The sequence below is a fragment of the Neopelma chrysocephalum genome, unplaced genomic scaffold, assembly GCF_003984885.1.
Source record: "Neopelma chrysocephalum unplaced genomic scaffold, ASM398488v2 Primary Assembly neopelma1_24, whole genome shotgun sequence".
In the NCBI taxonomy this organism is placed as follows: domain Eukaryota; kingdom Metazoa; phylum Chordata; class Aves; order Passeriformes; family Pipridae; genus Neopelma; species Neopelma chrysocephalum.
In genome coordinates, this window is record NW_020897693.1 from 41,151,663 (window position 1) to 41,172,585 (window position 20,923).

Sequence of the window (20,923 nt, forward strand, 5' to 3'; positions counted from 1 at the left end):
AGAACTGAGGGTGCCCATCAAATCTCTCCCTTTTGCAGGTGACACAGTGTTTCTCAGAGTTCATCAAGGAAGATCTTGCATTATCTCAAGCTTTTTGTTATTTCCACTTTTGCTTTGTTACTGAGCTGGGATTTCCATGCTGCAGGGCAGTGTTCAGCTCTAGGGAGAGGCTCCTGAAAGGGCTGTACAACCCCACTGAAGACTAAGAGATGAAAGGCAGTTTGAAAAATCTACAAACACAACTCAGACATAAAAAAAAAATTACTTCCTACCCCCACCAATGCAGACTATTTCACTAACTTTTCAGACAAAAGGTTCAACCAAAATCAACCTTTACCTGACCAAAAAAATGTATACATCCCTGGAATCAATTTCCTGACAATAAAACTATTTTCTTTTCATTTTCCCCCCCATCTTTATTGGTTTTAATGTATCTGGGTTTTTATTACAACCCCTTAGGGTGTTTTTGTTGTGGGCTTCTTTTTTTTCCAAATTTTTTTCTTTCTTTTTTTTTTTTTTTTCACAAAGGAGGTGAATAGCATTCCTACATTTATATAAGCCAGGCCCCTGGAACCTCACTGATTAAAAATGCCTTTCAGAGTCAGGAGTTCAGTTTGAATGCCTCCCTGCTCAATATCTTCCTTGATGTTTCAGGTGTCAGGTTTGCCTATAGATATCAGAAATGGAAATATCAAAAGATAAATTGTGTCAGTTTTTCAGCCAATTCAGATTTCTATGTTTTATTTATTGATACTTAAACAATTTTTTATTCCAGCATACTGTTCACTGGCCTTGCTAAAGTACTATGTTATCCAAGCAATGCTACTCCCTTGTTCCCACCATGATTCTTATTAACCCAGACTTTGTTGGGTCATGACTGAAAGTATCTCACCAATGCCCTGGGCTGGAACAGGCAGCAGAGGGCAGGAATTACACCTCTGTATCTGCCCCCAAGGCAGCGAGCACAACCAGTTGGCTGTACAGTCCTAGCAGTCATGAAAAAACGGATCCAGTCTACTACAGCAGCATATCTAACATGTTCAGATATATAAATAAATACATACATATTATATATATGGAGAGAGTCTAGAGTTCTTATCTGGCCAACATCTGTACCGGTTATGGTGAGTCAAAGCTGGTAAGATAACGAGAGGGGCACAATTAGAGGTAATTAACTCTGTCAGTTCCCATGTATTTATTGGCCAGATGAAAGTTGGCAAAATGGTGGGGGAAGTGGGAAAGCGGTAAGATAACCAGTCTAGACTACATAGGTCCATAAATATGTTGTTCAGTTCAGCTATTACTTCTGCTATTGGGCTAAAAAATCTGGATCCTCCCTTCATAGCGTATCACATATAATTGATAGTATCTGAATAGAGATTTTATCTAACCATAAATTTAATAACAATGACATTAATGTTTCCTAAATGAAAAAGTTTTCTATTTGTCATGCTTGCTTATTGTTTTAGGAGTGGGACCTTGGGATCTCGCCAATTCTGCTGTTTCTGGCCTGCACCAGGCTTAAAAAGGAGATTTTCCTTTTCCATGTTCCCTGCTTCCAGTAATATTAATAGATGAAGCAAAGTGAAAACAAAATGAGGGTCACGGTCTCACCACATATGCTGTTTGAAAACTATAGATCCTCCACTCTTTTGTGGTGCATCTCTCTTGCAGGGGTACGATGTGAGTCTTTCACCTAAAGCAATGGGTGGCTACAGGATAGGTTTTGTTCCTGAGTCATCTTTGCAGCAGTTACATGAGCTCCACTCCAGAGAAGTAAGACATCGATCCTCTTTCCTTTGCTATATACTAAACAGACTTATTTGCTTACTCCCAGTCTTGACCTTTTGTGGTGGTATTGGAAACGTATTTCCATTTGAATGAAAAATTTTTTACAATGGAGGCTTCCTGTGGAGTTTCTGCTAGAAAACCTGAAATTGTCTATGCAGAACACCTGGACTCCCCACATCTTGCCCTGAATAATACCTAACTGACTTAATTAATGAAGTTTTATGCAATCAACAGATATTGCTTGGGCCTGATAGCACACACCCAGTTCTGTATTACAGGTCTCTGGCTTTCTCTGATTGCCCCTTACCACAGTGCACCATTAAACTTTGCAGACCCAGCCAATACAATCAAATCAATTATTTTTGACAAGCAGCCTTCACAGTTGAAACAGGTAGTGTAATCCCAGCCTGTCTGCCACAGGTTATCCACATTACATGGGCTCACTAGGTGAGAGCAGATATTTGCAGACTGAGAATACTGTCAGTGCAACAATTACGTATCCTCTTGAAGAATATCAGAGCTGGGAGACAGAGGGTGCCTTGCCCAGCTTATTTGCGCAGTGCAGCATACAGTGAGAGCAGGTGTGGTTGATAAAACTAGACATTTGACAGGGAAACAAAAAAAACCAAACCAACCCCAAATTGTTTCCACTGGGGAGAAAACTAGCTATACAAGTTCAAGAGATTGCCTATAATGGATGAGTGTAGAAACTGTATCAAAACACTCCGAGGGCATTTTTGTTAGACTGGAAATTTGCAAGTGGAATTGCAAGTGGGACCTGACAGCTTATCAATAATGCGTCAATAATTTCTTATTCTGGTTGCACAGCTTATTTCTATCCCATTCAAACATAAATCTTAGGTGTGTTCATGCCCTGGGACTTCAAAGCCGGTTCGTATCACCTCTGCTTTTGTGATGAGTCATACACAATACTAGAGCAAAACCATGGTGCTAATTGTACATGATACTAGATTGCAAATGGTTTTGTAGGTTCAAAGCAGATATGACAAATTCAGAGAATAAAAAACTACTGTAAGGCCTATTCAATACAAGGATGGCACATGTGGCTAAGAAGTCCCTGAGATGCATTTTTCTGAAGCCTGGAAGAGTGTGTCTGACCCAGCATAACTTGTGTCACAAAAAAAAAAAAAAAGAAAGAAATGGAAAGCAATACTGCAACAAGTTGTTGTCTGAGCCTCAAAGTAAAGTCTAATCAGCCATAGAGCAGAAGAGTTACTAAAGTGGAGCATGTTAGCACCTAGAAACCCTACTGCCCTCAATTCAAGATGTTAACAAATTGTGATATTTGATGATCTCAGCATTAGTGCCAGGAAAGCCTCAGATGCTGTCACCCATCACTGGTGATCCAAGGACGATTTTCATTATACTGAACCTGCTTTTAGTAACTTTCATCAACAAGATCATTAGAAAACATTACCTGCATCCAAAGAGCAAGTCTAGGTTTTACTAATTGCTACCATTTTTGGATACCTCTGGCTAGATCACTCAGTATGTGGCAACAAAGAAGAATTGCCATGAGGTGGACTAGGAAGGAAATACAAATCTATCCTCAATGAAAACAGATTACAGTACCTAGTAGCTAGTACTTAGTACCTGCCGTGCAGGACAAGGAGCCAGCACAGCAACGATAACCACACTGTAACTCCTGTGCTGAGAACTTACCCTGTGGGAGCTCATCCTTGCTTTTCATCTTCCAACCCCCTGCTTCCTATTTGAAAAATAGGGATTACAAAATCTCTGTCATACTCCAGCGTCCCTCACTCTTTAGCACCTAAAACTCTTCAGGACAGGGCCTGCCCTCTTATATACAAAACCTGTTCACAGTGAGTCCATTTTTATTTGAAGCCTTTTAATCCTAACACAAATCAAACTGGACTACAAAACCTTGCAATGTCCCACTTGATGATAAATATCAGTGCACCTGGATTTTAACAAGGAAATTGAAGATTAAGGAATTAAAGGACTGTCCTGTGACCATTTAACAAAACAGAAGCAAGAGGAGGTCACAGGTGTTTCTGACTTGTAGTCCTTTGTGTAGCCCAATACAACCTGCCCTTATTGTATGAACACTTAAAGATGCAACTTTTTCAGAAATTTTGTGCAGACTCTCCATTGGCTAATGAAATCTAAAATAAAAGATTAACCATCATTCTGTTATTATGTTCTCCTGGGTGATCTCAGAGGCATCAAAGGCTCTTTCAGCTAAATTCTATGGTACTCACAATGTTGCTTTTCTTCCCTAGCGGTGCATGGAAACTCAAAGCTTCCAGTAGTTACTGAAAAAGAGAGAGAACTATTGACATGGCCAGTGGCAAATGAAAAGTTATCTAGCTAGCACACCTCTTCTTACCCTTACAGGCAGGACTGGGAATGTTTCTGTGAAATTATATATGAAAAAAATTAGGATGTTAAAGATTTTCATACCTAATAATTTTGAACAAATCCAAAATTTTCCAAGTGATTAGTGACTCTGGGTGACTCCTTTGAGAGAGCAGTTGTTCAGCACTTTAAAACCACACTAGAGAACGAAGGCTAGTAAGATGGATCACTGTTCAGAACTTCTCTTGCCGAAGAGTCCTTGGCCAGCACTGGCCCTGGTTGTTTCGGCTCTTGATTATCCTCCTGTGTGCTATCAAATTAGTGGTCATCTATATTCTCTCACCCATCCTTCCAGTTGTTGTATTCACTTCTCTTATCCATCTTTCCATGTTGCTGTATTCACATTACTGCTCCCACAGCTAGTTCCAAAGGCAGAAGTTCAGGCAGAAGTCCAGACAAATTAAAATCTTACCTTGAAGTGGGAATGATTCAGTCTGTTACTTCCCAGATGAATTCTGAGAGCAACCACATGGCCCACCCAAACCACTTCTCTCCTCCTAAGAAATACCAGCTAGAATGAACACAGAGCTTCATGGCTTGAAGCCATGAGTTTTAAAGATCTTTGGTTTACTGGCAGAATGGGGGAATAGGTAGATGGTATATCTGCATATATTTTTCAGGAAACCCTTGCTGCAAGAGCCTAAGCTCCAAAATTAACTACATCCCTCTCTCCTAGCTCAGTATGTCTGCCTTAAAAAATTATGGCTGTGCTGGTTTGGTCTAGAAGCCCTGAGGTGTGATGTTCTGCTTACTTGACCTTTTGACAAGAGGTGAGGTGGCTGGGGCAATGGGATTTCATTTGGGTATTGTGAGAGTGAAGAAAGTGTTTTTTCATATTTCTGGCTGACTGGCTGCCTTTTGTGGGATGTGATGTGCTGATGCTTTGTTTTTATTGGTACAGATTGTATTTTTAATGGATGGCAGGATGCCTGGCAACTGGATAGATATTGTTTACAATGTCAAAATAAATAAACTAACTAATTGTGTTTAGCATGCAAATTACTGGCTTTGTGTTTTATTATCTGTAAAAGCTAGCAGTAATATTGATGGATTCTTTAGAATTTAGCCACATCATAGAACAACAAATGGAATTTTTAATTCATTGCCCATAAATTAAAGAATTAAGAAATAATTTAAAAGCCATGCATACACACAAAAAAATTGGGGCAGCTTATTGATACAGTCAGAAAGGAAACCTAGATGTCATACTGCAGCACAACGCTGCAGTACCTCTCACAACACATCTCACTAGGGAGGCTAATTCTTGTCAGGAGATCTTTTATACTGACTCATGTCCATAAAGAATGCAAGACTGAGACCACACTCATTTGTATCAATAATATTGCAAGAAATTACAGTATAAAAAGAAAAACAATAGTCTAATCCATTGAATTAAGATCCAACATATTCAATACTGGTCAAACCAAAAAGGCTAAATCTAGGAGTTGAAAAATCTCAAGAGAGAATCGTAAACATGGAATTCTGAGGGTCTGGTTTTAGCCCAATGTTTTCTGTATTTCTGATAAAATGCAGGGGATCACAAGCTGGTAGAGTTAAGTGCTAAAATTTCAACAGAAGTCTTATATAAAAGTGTTTTGCTAGGTATGGTGGGCACATTTGAAAGTGCTTTTTGAGGCAGACAAATGCAAGGTCATATATCAAGAGTGAAAAAAGTTGGTCAAGAAAATAACTCTGGAGTTGTTACAGATAATCACTTGAACATGAACTTTTCCCGACATCATGTTGCTGAAAAGATAAGCATAAACATGAGAACACTGAGTAGACACAGGAAATTGTTCTTAGCACTGTATATTGCATTAGTACAATAATTACTGAAATAAATTTCTGGTGTCAACACTTGAAAAGATGATATTGCAAAGAGATAATAAAATCTCCAAAGAGTTGTTCCAAGCCACAAAAATTTGTCTTAGAGCAAGATAATGCTCCATTTAACACAATCTATTTAAGAAAAGTTTCAAGGTATATTTGCCTCTGATCTGTAAACATCTTCATGAAAACTTAAGTTTTTACCTGAAAATGGTCACTAAAGCTAAAGCAAAAAACAATGGGATGAAATTCAGTGTTTAGAAGACAAATTCAAAATAAAAATAAGACACAAACTTTAGTAGTACTACTGATTAACCATCTGAAAAACATAATAAAGCACATGGTAGATGTTCCCTTACATTAGGAGCTTATATCTCAACAATATTTATTCTTTGAAATACGCTGTACTGAAAAACTCTTTGAAACACTAGTTGCTGGGTAAGGTTATGTGGCCTGTGGCAGAAAAAATACAGATTATGTGGTCGAAGTGGTGTCATAAAGTCTTCATTGAATGATTAAACACCATTCAATGTTTAGTTATTTTTATCTATATCCATAACCATCACGTTTGGGATATCCTGCTTACCTGACATCTTTTTCCATTTCCTAGGCCATCAGTAGATCTACCTGGGCCAGTGAAAGTACTGAAAATGGGGATAGGAATTTATAAAGTTCTTCCAAATGATTTCTCCATTGCAAAGATTTAAATGTACAGATATGCTTTTTTTTTGTACTTTTATTAATAAAATTGATTCTGAGAGAAATTGTACCTGTAATGTTTGTATTAACTGCAGCATTATGTGGAAAATGTAGAAAGTGTTGATAACATTTTTGTGCTAGAAAATGTTGAGTCATCAGCCTAAAGATGTTGTGCATGCCAGACACCTTCCTTTCAGGACACACAGAATGATTGCATTTTTATGAAGAATGAACCAAAAAAAAGAGGAAGAATACAAGTTATTACCACAGACAATTTGTTGAATCAAAGAGACCCTCAAGAGGACTAAACTGCAAGTTAGAGGATGTGGACATTCAGGAAGTGGGAAATTTTTTGACAAGCTAAGTGACTTTATGAGGTGGAAAGCCAGGGGAAAAAGCCAGCAGACAACAGGAGAAGGAGCAGAGGTGTTTAGGAACTGGAAGCACCTGCCCACTGGAAAGTGAGGTTCAAAAACTGTAAGCAAATACACTGCCTTTCATCTGTGCAGACAAAAAGGGCTGTGCATAAAGAGGACTTCATGCATTAGAGAATACAGAAGGAAACAAAGTCCTTAAGGTCAGCTCATCAGTTCAGAGACTTATCAGAGTCATCCAGGAAAAGATTTTCATGACAAAAAGCTGCTTTTAAAAGAAAAAAACCTCTTGGTAATTGGTTACATACCACATGGCAGAGTAAATGCATGTGGTAAGCTTATCAAAGAAGCTCCCTCCCAAGGAGATGATTTGCACCTGCCACTACAGGAGCAAGATTTGCCTTGTTCAGTTCATCCACTGGTGTTGGAAGTGGTGGGAGCTGTGACTGTGCTTACCCCTCCAGAGGCACGGTCAGATTGCTGTGACCATTCCACTCCCTCCAGGACAGCTCCTTTCCCATCTGGCTGGCAAGGTGATAATGGCACCAGCAGAGAGCTGTCGTGGAAGGATGTGGACTTGTCATCTCTGAGTTAGAACCACGTTCTTGGAGACATAGATGACTAGAGGTGAAACTTTGCTTGGCCTCTGATATCAAGAGGAAAGCCAATGTGGACAGCAGATTTCCAAGACAATATGCTTTTGGCAATGTGTGCTGTTTCACAGATGGACTGTTACATTTTGTTCTCTTTGGAACACATTTAGCATGCATGATTTCCTTTCTTAAGTAATGAATTCTGATAATCATGCCACAAATTTCTGTGGGTCACAGTAGTAGCTATGGCTGTGTTTCCTTATTTTCATCAGCCATTGAAAAAAGTGGGTATGTTTTTGCCATCAAGATTGTTTGAGAGCCATTAGCACCATGGGATTCAATGCAGAAAGGCTGAAGATTAATTTGACAGTGGTGAAAGTGCAGGTCTTGCAGATAGTGAAAGGTTTGCCACGGAAAATCTTCTTCCCCCTTTTACAAGGAGGTGTGGGTGATTTTGGGGCCCTACTTCTATATTTTATTCTGTCTGTGCTTTAGTCCCACTGTTTTACTGTCACAACCCCAGGAGCTAACCCTGCTCCAGAGACGCAACGTTCTTGCAGAGAGGCTCAAAGCTGAGAGCTCGTTCCAGAATCTCTGTCTGGTCAAACACTGAAGCTTGTTCAGTCATTTATAACCCTCAGGGCTCCATTTTAAAATAATACAACTATTGGATGTCTGTTTTTTATAGGAATAATTGCAGGCCAGGACTAAACATCCGAGCTCAGCAACATGGGTATCAGTTCCAAGATTACTTGGAACAGAGCACTTTCCCCAAACTTCTCCCCCACTCCTTATTTGGACACTGAGAAATAATTTCCTCAGTAGTAGATTTTTACTCAGTGAAATCACATGTTTTCTCAAAACTTTTTTTTTCTCAAGATAATTACATTTGATAAGAAAAGGGAAGAAATAACAATGCCACATTCCTAAAGTGCAGACTGAAGCCAAATTCAAGCTGCTGCTGTGTGGGGTCAGTGTTTTTTCCAAGGATGACTGACCCTGCTGAGCTTGGACACAATCCAAGATCAACTCCCTAAACACCTGTTTAATTGCATATTTCAGTGTCTGAGGACTGGCTGTTGATTGCTGAATTAATTTTCTATCTGCATCTCATATGGATTAGGTTATTGGTATTTAGGTATTGCCTAAATAAGGATTAAAGTTTTTTTTCACATTGATGGTCAGACTGGTAGTGGAGGCTAAATGGTGTGTGAGGCATGAATTTGTAATTCTGCTCCCTCTGCCTGGTATGAAAATTGCTCAACATGTGTCACAGGTTCTAGTTTTCCTGCCAGCTATCTGAGCCTTTCCTTAGCCAGCACACTTTTCACATTACTCAAAGATGATAAACAACAGCTAAACTGTGAAGGACTTTGCACTTTGGGCACTGTTCTAGTCCTGCTTTTCTGATTGAGATTTACAGGACAGCCATGCAGATAATTGCATAGCAAGGGGAGTAAAGGGGCAGCAGCCTCTCCCCTCTCTGCTCAGAACAGACCTGTGCATGGCTCATACACTTGGCATCACCTGCATGACCACAGCTCCTCACCCCTACCAATTCCCAGAGCTCCCTGTTGGTACAAGATCACACCCGGCTCTGTGGACTATTCCTGTTATCCCACAAGAGCTTTTTCACAAATTCATAGTCTTCGTGTTAATTCTGGAATCAGAAATGAGACAAACTATTGATTTCAATTAAGGGATTTGCTTAAACGTGGAAACTCCATGGACTGGAACATAACTGTATTCTCTGGATTCATGATTTCCTGTTGCAGGTTCTGTACAACTTATGAAATCCATGGTCAGTGCATGTGATTTGGGAATCTCAGTTATTTCCCTGCTGCACTTATTCTATTCCAAGTAGTTGTGGTACAGCAGAAAAAGAGTGACCCAAGTACCCTGATGGAGTGGGGTAGGCACATGTTAGTATCCTGCTGATGACAACGAACCTGCTGAATTAGGAGGTACAAAGCAGCTTTTGCTCAACAGGGTTTTATCTTCATCATCAGGAAACATATTTTTGAGCTGAATAAACAAAGTGTTATTGTGATCTCTCAAAATTATCTATTTTGTATGACCATATGCTACACGGAGATCTGCTGAGAAGGTGGTGAGAGGAGCCAGTGAGCTTTTATTGAGAATACTCCCAGCTGTTGGGAGGTTATCTAAGTGACACTTTCTATGCAATGGAAACAAAAAATGTGCACTCAGAGCCAGGAATTGCACACTGAGAAATCGAAACATACTTCTATCAAAAGATCCTTACAATCATCCCTTTTCTGCATGATATGAAACAGTCTCATGAAAAAACCTCTTGAGAAGGCTTATAAAATTTTACAGAAGAGGTATAGAACCATTAACACTGAAGAAGTGAATTTTCTATGGCTGAATTGTCTATTTTCTCTACAATTCTATGGGTTAGTTAAAAATACCCTATAAGATGGAATATATCAAAAATATAGGAGTTTAAAGCATTACTTATCAAGCTTTTAAACATGTCTGTGAAATCCTATTGTCTTCCCCTCCAACAGATTATTTCAAAGACTTTTCAGTTACGGTACATAACATGAGAGAACTAAAAGCAGAGAACTGCTATTCCCACTTTTGCTCCCCGGGGAGCTTTGAGAAATCTCAAGCACAAATAGTTCAGCCAGCTGGTTTAGCCAATCGGTGGTCAGTTTACATTTCCTCTAATAAGTGAACTTCTTGACCGTACATTTTAACTGAGTCATTAAGAGTTCCTTTTCCAAGTGTTTTGGCAGGCTAGGGAGGTCTGGTACTGTGAATAGACCACAATAACTAGTAAAGAGGAACAGTCTGACTTTTATACGGCAGAAGAAATCGATCCAAGTGGATCCAGAAGTTAAAGCCATAGTGAAAACAAAAGGATTCAAATATCCACCTGCAGGTTATAACAGAAACTTTTACTGGAAAGGCTGCTTCTTCCATTAAAATGCAACCACTTTGGACATGTGACATGACAAAATCTTAAACAATTGCTCAAGCATGTTGTGCAAACAACTGTGAGAGGAGTATTGAAGACCTGAAAATCCAAGAGAGATTCTAGGTGTGCAATGTGTACATACTCATAGACATAATTCAGGATGAATGCTCTAGTCACTCTCACAGGATAACTTGAAATCTTCAATATACATTAGAAAAGAGGATAAGGGTTTTCCATTACGGGAAACTGGAATAGTAGTATGAGATTTGTCGCTAACTATTATCTCTCAAAGCTTCAGCAATAATCACCAGCATCTCATTCAGGAAAGGACTGGTTTTAAATCTCCTTTAAATCTCTTTAATCCTCTTTTAAATCATGCAAGGAAGCACCAGCTGGAGGTGGCATGGCTGTAGATTGTCTCATGTCACTTGAAACTGCATGAATCAAACACACGTGCAATGGGGACTATGGTACTTTGACTTTCTCCAGGAATCTAATACCTTATTCCCTCAACCTAGCCATTAAAACCAGAGAAAAAAGCCTGACTGTACCAAGAGTGCTTTGCAGAACACGTGTTTGGAAGCTGATATAGTAAAGTAGAAACAATAATCAGAAATGGAGGAATTTATTTTCAGTTTTTCAGTGAAGTGAATCTTGAGTTTCACAGAGTAAAAATTCAGTCAAGACCACACATATCAACACTTCTGTTTTATGCCAGGATCAATACAAGGGAAGAAGATCTGCCCTTATCTCAATTGATTTATTGATTGAGAGGTAGAGGCCAGGATTCCTGCAAATGTTAGGTAACTTTTATTAGAAATTTTGTTTTGCTGTAGTTTCAGCCTCACATCTGCCTCGCTCCTGTCTCAGTTTCACAACCATCCAGAACTTGTCATGGTTCTGCTCAAAACTGGCAGTTCTTGGGGCTAAACAAAACACAACTTTCTGCCTCTAAAAGCTTAGCACATGTGCCTTGAGGTCTTGCTATATCAGAATTTCACAGATGTTGAAATTTTCTGTCCTAATTTACGCATTAAAGGTAAATGAATGGGGTTTAACAGAGAGAAGAGAGATAGAGGGAAAAAGTCCTTTGAGATGAAACACCTCTTTTTGCAGGGAGCCATGAACTGAGAGTAAGGAGTGCAGGAGAACTGCCAATAGACATCCACATCACACACTAATTGGAACAAAGTAAACCTCCCATATCCACACAGTTTTCATTTATCCAGGAAGGTTTTCAACCCAGTTGGCTGGCAGCAATTTTTGGAACACTGTAAGAAAATGTGGCTCAAGCATTATAAAACAGTGAATGCCAAATCTGAGTTAAAGCCAGTTATTTGAGCAGGGGTTATAGGCATTTTCCAATGATCACCACCACAGAAATAAATAAATAGATGGCTTGCTATGTATACACTCAAAGGGGAACATTGCCCAACATTCATAGCTCTTTGCTATTAACAGTAATGAGGACACAGCTGTCTGAGCCTGGAAGCCAGTATTTGCAGAGATTTTTCTTCTCCACTGGCTTTCATACACTACCGATTCTTGCTATAAAAGAGCCCAAAAGTTCCTAACATTTATACAAAAAATACCTTGGCTTTGCAGTGCTTTTGAGATTGTTATAAAGCATGCTGACACATGGACAGATTTGAAACTCAGATGAAATATGAAAAACAATCTTCTCCCCTGATAAGCTCCCCAATGCCCTTAGTGCCAAGCGTAACACTGCCTTTGTAGTCAATCGTGACAGCTCCTAGAGCAGTTGGCAATGGTTGCTGCCATGGGCAGAGATCTGAAGGTCTCTCTTCCTAAGAAGAACTTCTAACTCTCACTGCCTGCAGAACTTTGGGCTGTGATGTGAGCTTTGAGTCACATATAACTGGCCAGCTCTACAGAGCCTCTAAAGCACATATGAAACCACCCCACTCCATTCAAAGATCTTACAGCACTTGAAAATCAGTGCTAAAACTCATAATCTATGTGACAAAATTTCATTTTATGGGAGTCTTAGATATATGAAAGGCTAGAACCAGTATCAGACACAGGCTAGTGCACTTCAGGCACTGCAGTTTCAGAACCATTGCACAAGGCATGTTGAAGTTGACTTCTGGAAGTCATCTGGTCCCAGCCTCCACTCAAAGCAGGGACAATTCTCTCAGGCTGCTCAGGAGCTTTTCCAGTTGAGGTTTGAATTTCTCCAAAGATACAACCTTTAGCTACAAACTTTACGAACCTCTGTTCAAGTGTTTCACCACCTTCACTGTGATAACATTTCTCCTTATAGCTAATAAGAATTTCCCATGTTGCAATTTTTGCCCATTCCTGTCCACATGCACCTCTGTGATGAAACTGGCTTCATCTTTTCTACACACCCACATTATACAGCTGAACTCAGCAAACAGCACAATTCCCTCATCAGCCTCATGTTTTTAAGGCAGGGTAAGTCCACTTCTCTCAACTGCACCTTGTATGATGTGTGCTGCCACCCTCTGACCACCACAGTGGCCGTTTGCTGGATATCCTTCAATATGCCCATGTTTTTTTATGCCAGGAAGACGGAATGACTGGGAGAACTGAGTGCTTGTGAAGACAAAAGAAATCAACTGCACTCTGAATTCTCCCCTGGCAACAGTTAAGAGAAAATATTTACAGTGTGAATGTCTGCTTAATTTAGTAGAAACTGTTGAGCTGGGAGAACAATTTCATCGGATGCTGTACAAACACACAACCAGGACTGCACTACTCACATATACAGACTTGTACACTTTTGTCCCCAAAGCTTCAAGGTAAGTCTGCCTTTCTTGTACCAAAATTCAGAAACTGCTGACTAGTGCTAAAAGCTGAACACCGTGCTGATCCCCTGACCCATGTCACAGGCAGTCCCACCAGCTCTCACAGTATCCATGAAAGCTCAGAAAGACACATGTTCACATTCCCAAACCAAATGGTTCATTTCCAAGTAGCCTGGCCTAAAAAAAAAATAATAAAAAAATATAAAAGAAACGCCATGTTCTTTTTAGGTAATTAAAAAACCAAAAAGTAAATAAATAAACAGAAGAGACAATGTTCCCAACCAGCAGGAACATTTAATCTCTGTGGTTATTCCTGGAGCAAACTCCTGCTTTTACTCTCCAGAATGCACATCCCAGTGAATTTTCCATCATGTAGGCCTGCTGTAGTGGAAAGTTAATTTACATTTTTTCCTTTATCATAGTACTTTCCTTTATTAGTCCCTTATTGCCACAAGGTCTCTGGTCATACTCAGTCATGCAAGGGAGCAGGTCCACTTTAGAAGGCACAATCACCAGCATAGAAACATGCCTAGCAAATTCTTAGCATGATTAACATTCTACCATTTGTAGTCTTTCTAATCATCTCCAATCAGGTACTCCAGACAGTGCTTAATGCAGCATTTCATGTCTCTGCCCAGGTCAGATGGATCATGTACTTCTGAAATGGTTTCTTATCCCAAGCTTCTAGATGTCAGCTTGAGATTTGGTGGAGCAGAGTGTGATGGTATTTTGCATCTTGGGATGATATACTTCACTTATCATCTTCAGAATGAATGTGACCTCCTGGGCCATTAATGGATATACTGCAAATTGTCATGTGCTGATTACCTTGAGAGGTATTCTCCAGTCCGTGTAGGACACATCTATGCCATAGTTCTCTGGGCTCAAAGCTATATTTGGGGTTATTGCCTGGGGAACATGGAGATAAAATTTTCACTTTTTTCAGTTAAATTCATGGGCAACATTGGAAGTCCTATGTATAATGCCAAAAAATGTCTCATTCTCTTATGCCACTTTTCATCTATGACTAGTTAGACCCCTTGAAAATGTCAATGAGAAAAAAATTTGTCCCAAAATGCAACATACTACCTGAAAAACATAATACAGGTTTTACAGAGCCGTATCTTTAAGTAGCACTGATTTAGTGGGGAAGAGCACCTCCTTTCTAAAGCTGCCATGCTAGTCTTGTGGGCATGAAATCAACCGACAGCTGTCAATGCACAGCTCTGGGCTATTCCATCACAAAGTCAGTTCTGCTTTCAATTAAAATAATTTCAATCTGCTTCTGAAATAAAGCTCCAGATGCAGTGCTTAGTGATTTGCTGGCAATGAGTGTTGTATATATTACTGCAGTATACCTTTAAAAAACATGAGTATGATCCAAGGCTGCTCCAGCCATGCAGGGTTTGGGATTCCCCACAGGGGTTGCAATGGCAGGAAATTAGCAGCATGCTATAGTTTTCAGATCACATCTCCTCTCCTTGGCCTGGTTCCTGCTCCAGGATTAAGGAGTGGCAGTCTGGCAAATGGACTCTGCACTGCTCCAAGATTCCTCCCTCAGAAAGGGGATGTCAGGCTACCCATTTAAGCTATCTCAGCTTTGTGTTGCTCAGCCATAGTGACAATAACAGTTATTTAATGGGTGGAGGCTTTTACCCATGCTATGAACTTTCCTCTGCAGTGTTAGATAAAGCAAACTGTGCACACTGGAAGCTGGAAATACATCAAAGGACTCAAAAGTCCATCAACCTACACCTGACAACATCTATCCCACCCCCAACTTGTCTGAGACGCTTGCAAAAACTTGTACTGCTAGTACATTTTGTGCTATTCCTCTGCTACAACTTACCTAGTGTATTCCTGTATAATTTGATACACTGTGCTGTCATAAAGGGCTTTACTATGTTCAGTCTAAAAGTAATTTTCCTTCATTTAAGCAAATTATACCCTAGTCAGCAATAATCATTCTTTTGTACCACCCACCATATGAACTTCTGCTCCTCTGTCATTTACAGTTCCAATTGCTGACATTTTACCCTAAGCTTTATAATATACTTCACTCTTTTAATCAAAGTCAGCCTCAGTAATGCTCCCAATTTACTGCTGCTCTATACTGAGATTTCCATAAATTTATCTACATTTATCTGGTAATAAAGAACTTACACAATGTCAGTAGGTTGGATCCATCCTCAGTGGAACATACACAAGTACTATTCCCATTCTGTTCTGGGAAGAGAAGTCTTAGTAACACTGCCAGAAACTCCCTTATGCTAACACTGCTCTTGACACCACTGTCTTCTACTGATCATCCTCCACCAGCTGACCATGTGTCAGGTTATCTTTTCATCTACTGCTGGGTTCCAGTCCCTTGATTTCCTGACCACAGCTGTAGCTTTCCTACACTTCTGTGTATTACTGTTCATAAAAACTTCCCATTTAGTGTTACCTACAGGTATGCTGGGGTTGTACCACAAAAGCAGTTAATGCCTTTGATCCAACCAGCAATTTACCAGCTTACAAGCTTATGCTTCATTTACTCAAGGGATTGGATGGAAAACAAGAATTTTACTTTACAAAAAAAAAAAATTAGAAAATAGAAACAAGCTCAAAATATTATAACAAAGAAGGCATTAAAATTATTTTTGTGGGGAAAAAAAAAAAAAGAAAACCCAAAACAAACAGCACAGTCTCAGACCAAGCAGTGGATTGTGGACTCTTTCAGGCCCTGCAAGTTTATGATGCGCTCCTCTCTCCCTTCTCCTAGGGTCTCCCTGTTTAGCTGAAGCACTCCTTTTATTCTCAGTATCTGAATGTTTCATGAACACAAACAGATTTATTCTCACTGCAGTGGCATGTTATTGATGTAGAGCTGATCCATAGAAAAACCAAGAAATTTTTCCAGGACTTATGAATTTGTATGTTCAAACTTGCAGATGGCCAAATGAGGACACCATTCACACCTTGACTTTCAGTACATAATGAAGGCCTCTGCCTGAAAACCCCGATCTCCCAAGGGTTTCCAGTTGATTGCTGGGATATTGAGATTCCTTGGAGAAGTAGTCAATTCTGAAAACCATATAGAGCAAAGAGGTCTGAGGCTGTATTGTCATCCCCTGGCAAAGACTGCAGACCAAATAAATGGGCATTTACACATGAAACTCCCACTGAGGATGTAGGTCAGTGTGAGCAAGGGACTTAACCAACCTATGGAGACCTGGGCCTTAGTTTCAGCTGTCCTGACACCTATACTACTGCCCTTTCATTAGGACCATCCTTCTCCTCACACTGCAGTGCAGCCTTATACCACAGGGCACTATGGTAGTATAACCAACTATGACTTATGGTTGAAAAGAACTAAAAGCAGAGAGGGTTTTGCTGGTGTTAAAACTGATGATGGACTTCAGCACAACTTGTTGTCCCCAATGGGCCTCACATCCCAGCCAAGAGGCAGAATGCTGAAACGACTCCCCTGAAGTGGGCTGGTGATGTGTAACTCCCATTCATATTCTGGTAGCTTTCTTTTCTTCGAAAATTTCTCTCATTTCATTGAAGCAGGAAAATGAGAAGGCAGTCAATCGGCAGACGAAGGGGTCAGAGCATGTTTAACTTCACACAACATCAGGCAGCTCTTCTATTTCTGCGTGGCAGCTCTGTCATGGGTCTGGTGTTTTAGGGACAAGACAAAGGAGCAGTGCCAGCACATTATCCCTGCCTATAGAGTCTGGCAAAACATATGGTCCATTTGGCTGATTTATCCTGGCAAATGAGAGAATTCATATTTTCTATATATTTTGGCTTAACATCTTGATTGTGACATATAACCACGGCCAATTTCAGGCTGGAACCAAGCAAAAAGAAATAGACTGACCCAAAAAATATAAGGGAGAGGCCAAGAAAAACAATGACTTTCATGTCATTGAGAACACTGCCATCCCTAGGCACTGTGGGTGCTGCAAATATATGCAAAATTAACATAGATCTGAGCAGAATGGCTATGGAAGGCACTGAAAATAAATAAGCCTTCCAGGTAAGGAGAGACACTCTATCATGTACTGAACTCTGCACGTCATGCCACAGGGAGGTAGAGAAGGCATCAGTCATGCAACCAAAGTCCCCAAGGGTCCCCCCAAGAAGAAAGCTGGGCACGGACTGTCACCCACAGCCAAAACAGACACCCATAGGAAAATGAGAGAAGGACAAGCCACAGAACTGAGGGATTGAGGAAGGGTACTCATAAGGCCTGTCAATCTTCCAGCACTGTTAAGTGACTTAATTTTTTTAAGCCCTGGAATTTTCTAGTTGGCGGGACTGTCTTGCATGACAGCTATTCCATAAAGGAAAGCTCACGAAATCTGCTCCAGAGCACACAGAGCTAATGAGTACATAGTGGCTTTAACTGATCTGGCACTGTTGAAATCCCTGGAAGTAAGACATAATAAAGGCAAGGCAGCAACAAAGCCCCATGTATCAAACCACTGTTAGCAGTGAGTCTAAGGAGTCATTCAGAGATTACTGGCGGGGGTGCAAGCCCTGCCCCAGCCAGCACATGCTGGAGGATATGGCAGGCTGGGCACGATTACTGCTCCTCTGAATTGAGTCGGATAGAACCTGCCAACTAACTCTTGGTGACAGCTGAAGTCTATGTATTACCTGGCTCAGAGCCCAGTGACCAACAACCCCCAATTCAGAGACCAAGCATAACAGAGGCCATTAAACCAGAGTATCAGTTAAAGCTCTTTTCCTTGCATACCCTTTCCCTCTGTACTCTACAAAGCTCAAGGGAGATGGGATTCCTGGGTTCTTGCCACCTTGTATACCAAAGTATCATACAATTCCAAGAAAGAGGGAAAATTGAAACACGTCATGAAATAGAGAGGTTTTAACCTTCCTGTGTCTGGACTGTAGCCTGCACATCTAACAAGACATGGGCACTGTCTTTTCTGTGCTTCTGCCCCTTCTCTGCAAACAAACCCATTATGTTTTGTAACATGACCCATTCTCACTCAGCTGTCCCCCTCCATATGGCACTGTGCTTCCCTTGTGGCTCACAACTCAGTACAGAATAAACTAGAAAACTTTAAATCATCCCTAAACAGCAGATGCATACTTCCTCAGACAGAATCAGTGTAGCTCAAGCTAAGGCTGAAAGTAAATTCAAACACTCCTAGTGGCTATAGTTTTTAGTCATAAGATGATGATCTGACCACCTCTCTATTCTGACCGCTCAATGCCAAGGAATCTCACAAAACCTAGGAAATCCTTATCGTGGTGTCAGTATTCTGGCAGGAGGAAAATATGGTACCAGACCCCCTAACCATAAGATACTTATGATCAGTGGCTTAGGTTCAAGACAGATTAACTTAAACCTAAAAAATTCACTGCAAAAACTTCTGCTCCAAGATCCTCCAAAATCTTTACCAAAGTCAATGGGGACTGTAATCACAGATCTAAGCATTTTGGTCTCCAGTTGACTACCCAGCTATTTACACAGAATGACTGTAGTTCATTCAAGTTCAGCTGTGGCTGTACTGTAATTGTATTTATTTTATTTTCGCTTCTCACATCATCACACATAAATACAGTCAGTCAGTGGTGCTTGAAAGGCACTGACATGCAGAATGATGGATTTGCACTTTCTGTTACACTTTGCCATCCTCAGAACCCTGCTATTTTTCATTCCAGTGCACAGAGATGCCTGTTTTCTTAATAACACACCAGTCTTCTTGGCTTGCATATTATATTTGTTGGTTCAATTTTACTAATTTCTTTGTTAGTAGTAGAAGCTTCACAAATAAATGAAGCATTCACCCGTGTTTTAACACCAGATTGTGTTCCTCCCACACTGCACTTAGGGGAAGAATGAAAGCAGGAACAAGCCAAGCCACAGAAGGCTCAGTTTACTCTGCTACAGACTGATACATACAGCAACTTTTTCTATCAAGCCAACTCCTACATCACAAATGGATTAACTTCGGTGAAAAACAGCATTTCCGCCCTCATTCTCTGTGGTTAAGTGGGAGAGGATACCTTTACTGATGGTCAAATTTCTGTGAGAATGACTGTACCGATGAACCCTACTGTAGCAGCTAGATGAATCTTGCCTTTTACCTAGCTTGTCTAGTTTCATTACATTAGATAATAAAGGTTCAACCATCTCGAATTGTGCTAAAACATGAAATGAGCACAGCATAAGTAGATGATGACTGAAAAGCTCCAGGATAAAAGAGCTGATGAAAGCTTTTGTAGCATGGATATTCCTGAAGTAAATGGAGATACTGGTAAAAATCTTGGACTTCCCCTCTCCTCTGATCTATGCAGAAACATAGACAAAAACGGCCACTGATTTCCAACCAGTTTAGTGAACTGGGGAAGTAACTAAGTTCCACATGTCTCACCTTGAGCTTCATTATTGTAGGATTATTAAACTGGACATTTTTCTCCTGTTTACATATCTTTACATGACACTTGTCAGGAAGTTACCTCAGCACCTATTGTCTCCATGTGAAATCATCCTTGGTACAATCCTGAAAAAGAATTATTATTTCAGTTTAGCCCCAAAATACCCACCACAAAATCACAGAATCATTTGGGTTGCGAAGGACCTCTGAAATCATTGAGTCCAACCTTTGACTGACCACCACCTTGTCACCTAGACCATGGCACTAAGTGCCAGGTGTTTCTTAAACGCCTCCAGTGATGGTGACTCCAGAAATGAACACCTCCAGGGATAGCAGGCTTATCTATGGCAAAGTCAGGAACTGAATACAAAGTCCTCCAACCCAAGCCTTAGCCACCAACTATAACTCCTTCTTGAGAAGCTTCAGAGGTAACTTTTCTGTTGCTATGACTGCATGAGGTCTGAATTTATATTTCCTCATACAAAAGCCATCAGGAAAAACATAGTATGAGTAAAGGCTACACATCATGGCCCTTAATTTAATCGGAGCTGTCAACAATCAAATATCTTTTCAGAAGTCTGAGCTCAATCTTTTTCAGAACCTGTTCTCATGCAATCCTTTCTGCTTTTCTGGTTAATTTGGACATGATGGCAGTGCTTCCATAACAGGGATCATGCATAGCCTTCAGAAACTGGCCCTCTGGAACAGCAAAAGAGATTGTCTCACAGACCAAGAGGAAAAGGAAAGACACAGAGCTGAACAAAATAGGGTTCAAAAAGGCAATGGCAAGAGTGGATTCCATTTGTTTTTCCTTTACACAACCCCTTCCAGGGTATAATCTCCTTGCTGCATTTCCCTCTTTTTCTTGCCCTGTTTTTATATGTCCAGAGAGGTCACTAGAAAAGTCACTATGAGGAGGCAGCCTGGCTTGGTGGCTAAGCCATTGGATGAGGAACTCTGGGCTCTATCCCCAGCATAGCCATGAGCCTGCTGCAAGACCTGGGCACTTCCTTTCAATTCTCTGTCTCTTCATTTCCCTCCCCTCTCCCCCACACACGCACATCTGGTTCCTTCATTTTACTTGGAAACTCATCTAGGTATAGGC

General features: G+C 40.4%; 1 protein-coding gene across 1 annotated transcript in view; it reads right to left on the bottom strand.

Moving 5' to 3' along the window:
• FBLN5 (fibulin 5) overlaps positions 1-20,923 on the bottom strand; it is a 48,726-nt gene that overhangs the window by 16,897 nt on the left and 10,906 nt on the right. The gene's annotated exons all lie outside the window — the stretch shown is intronic.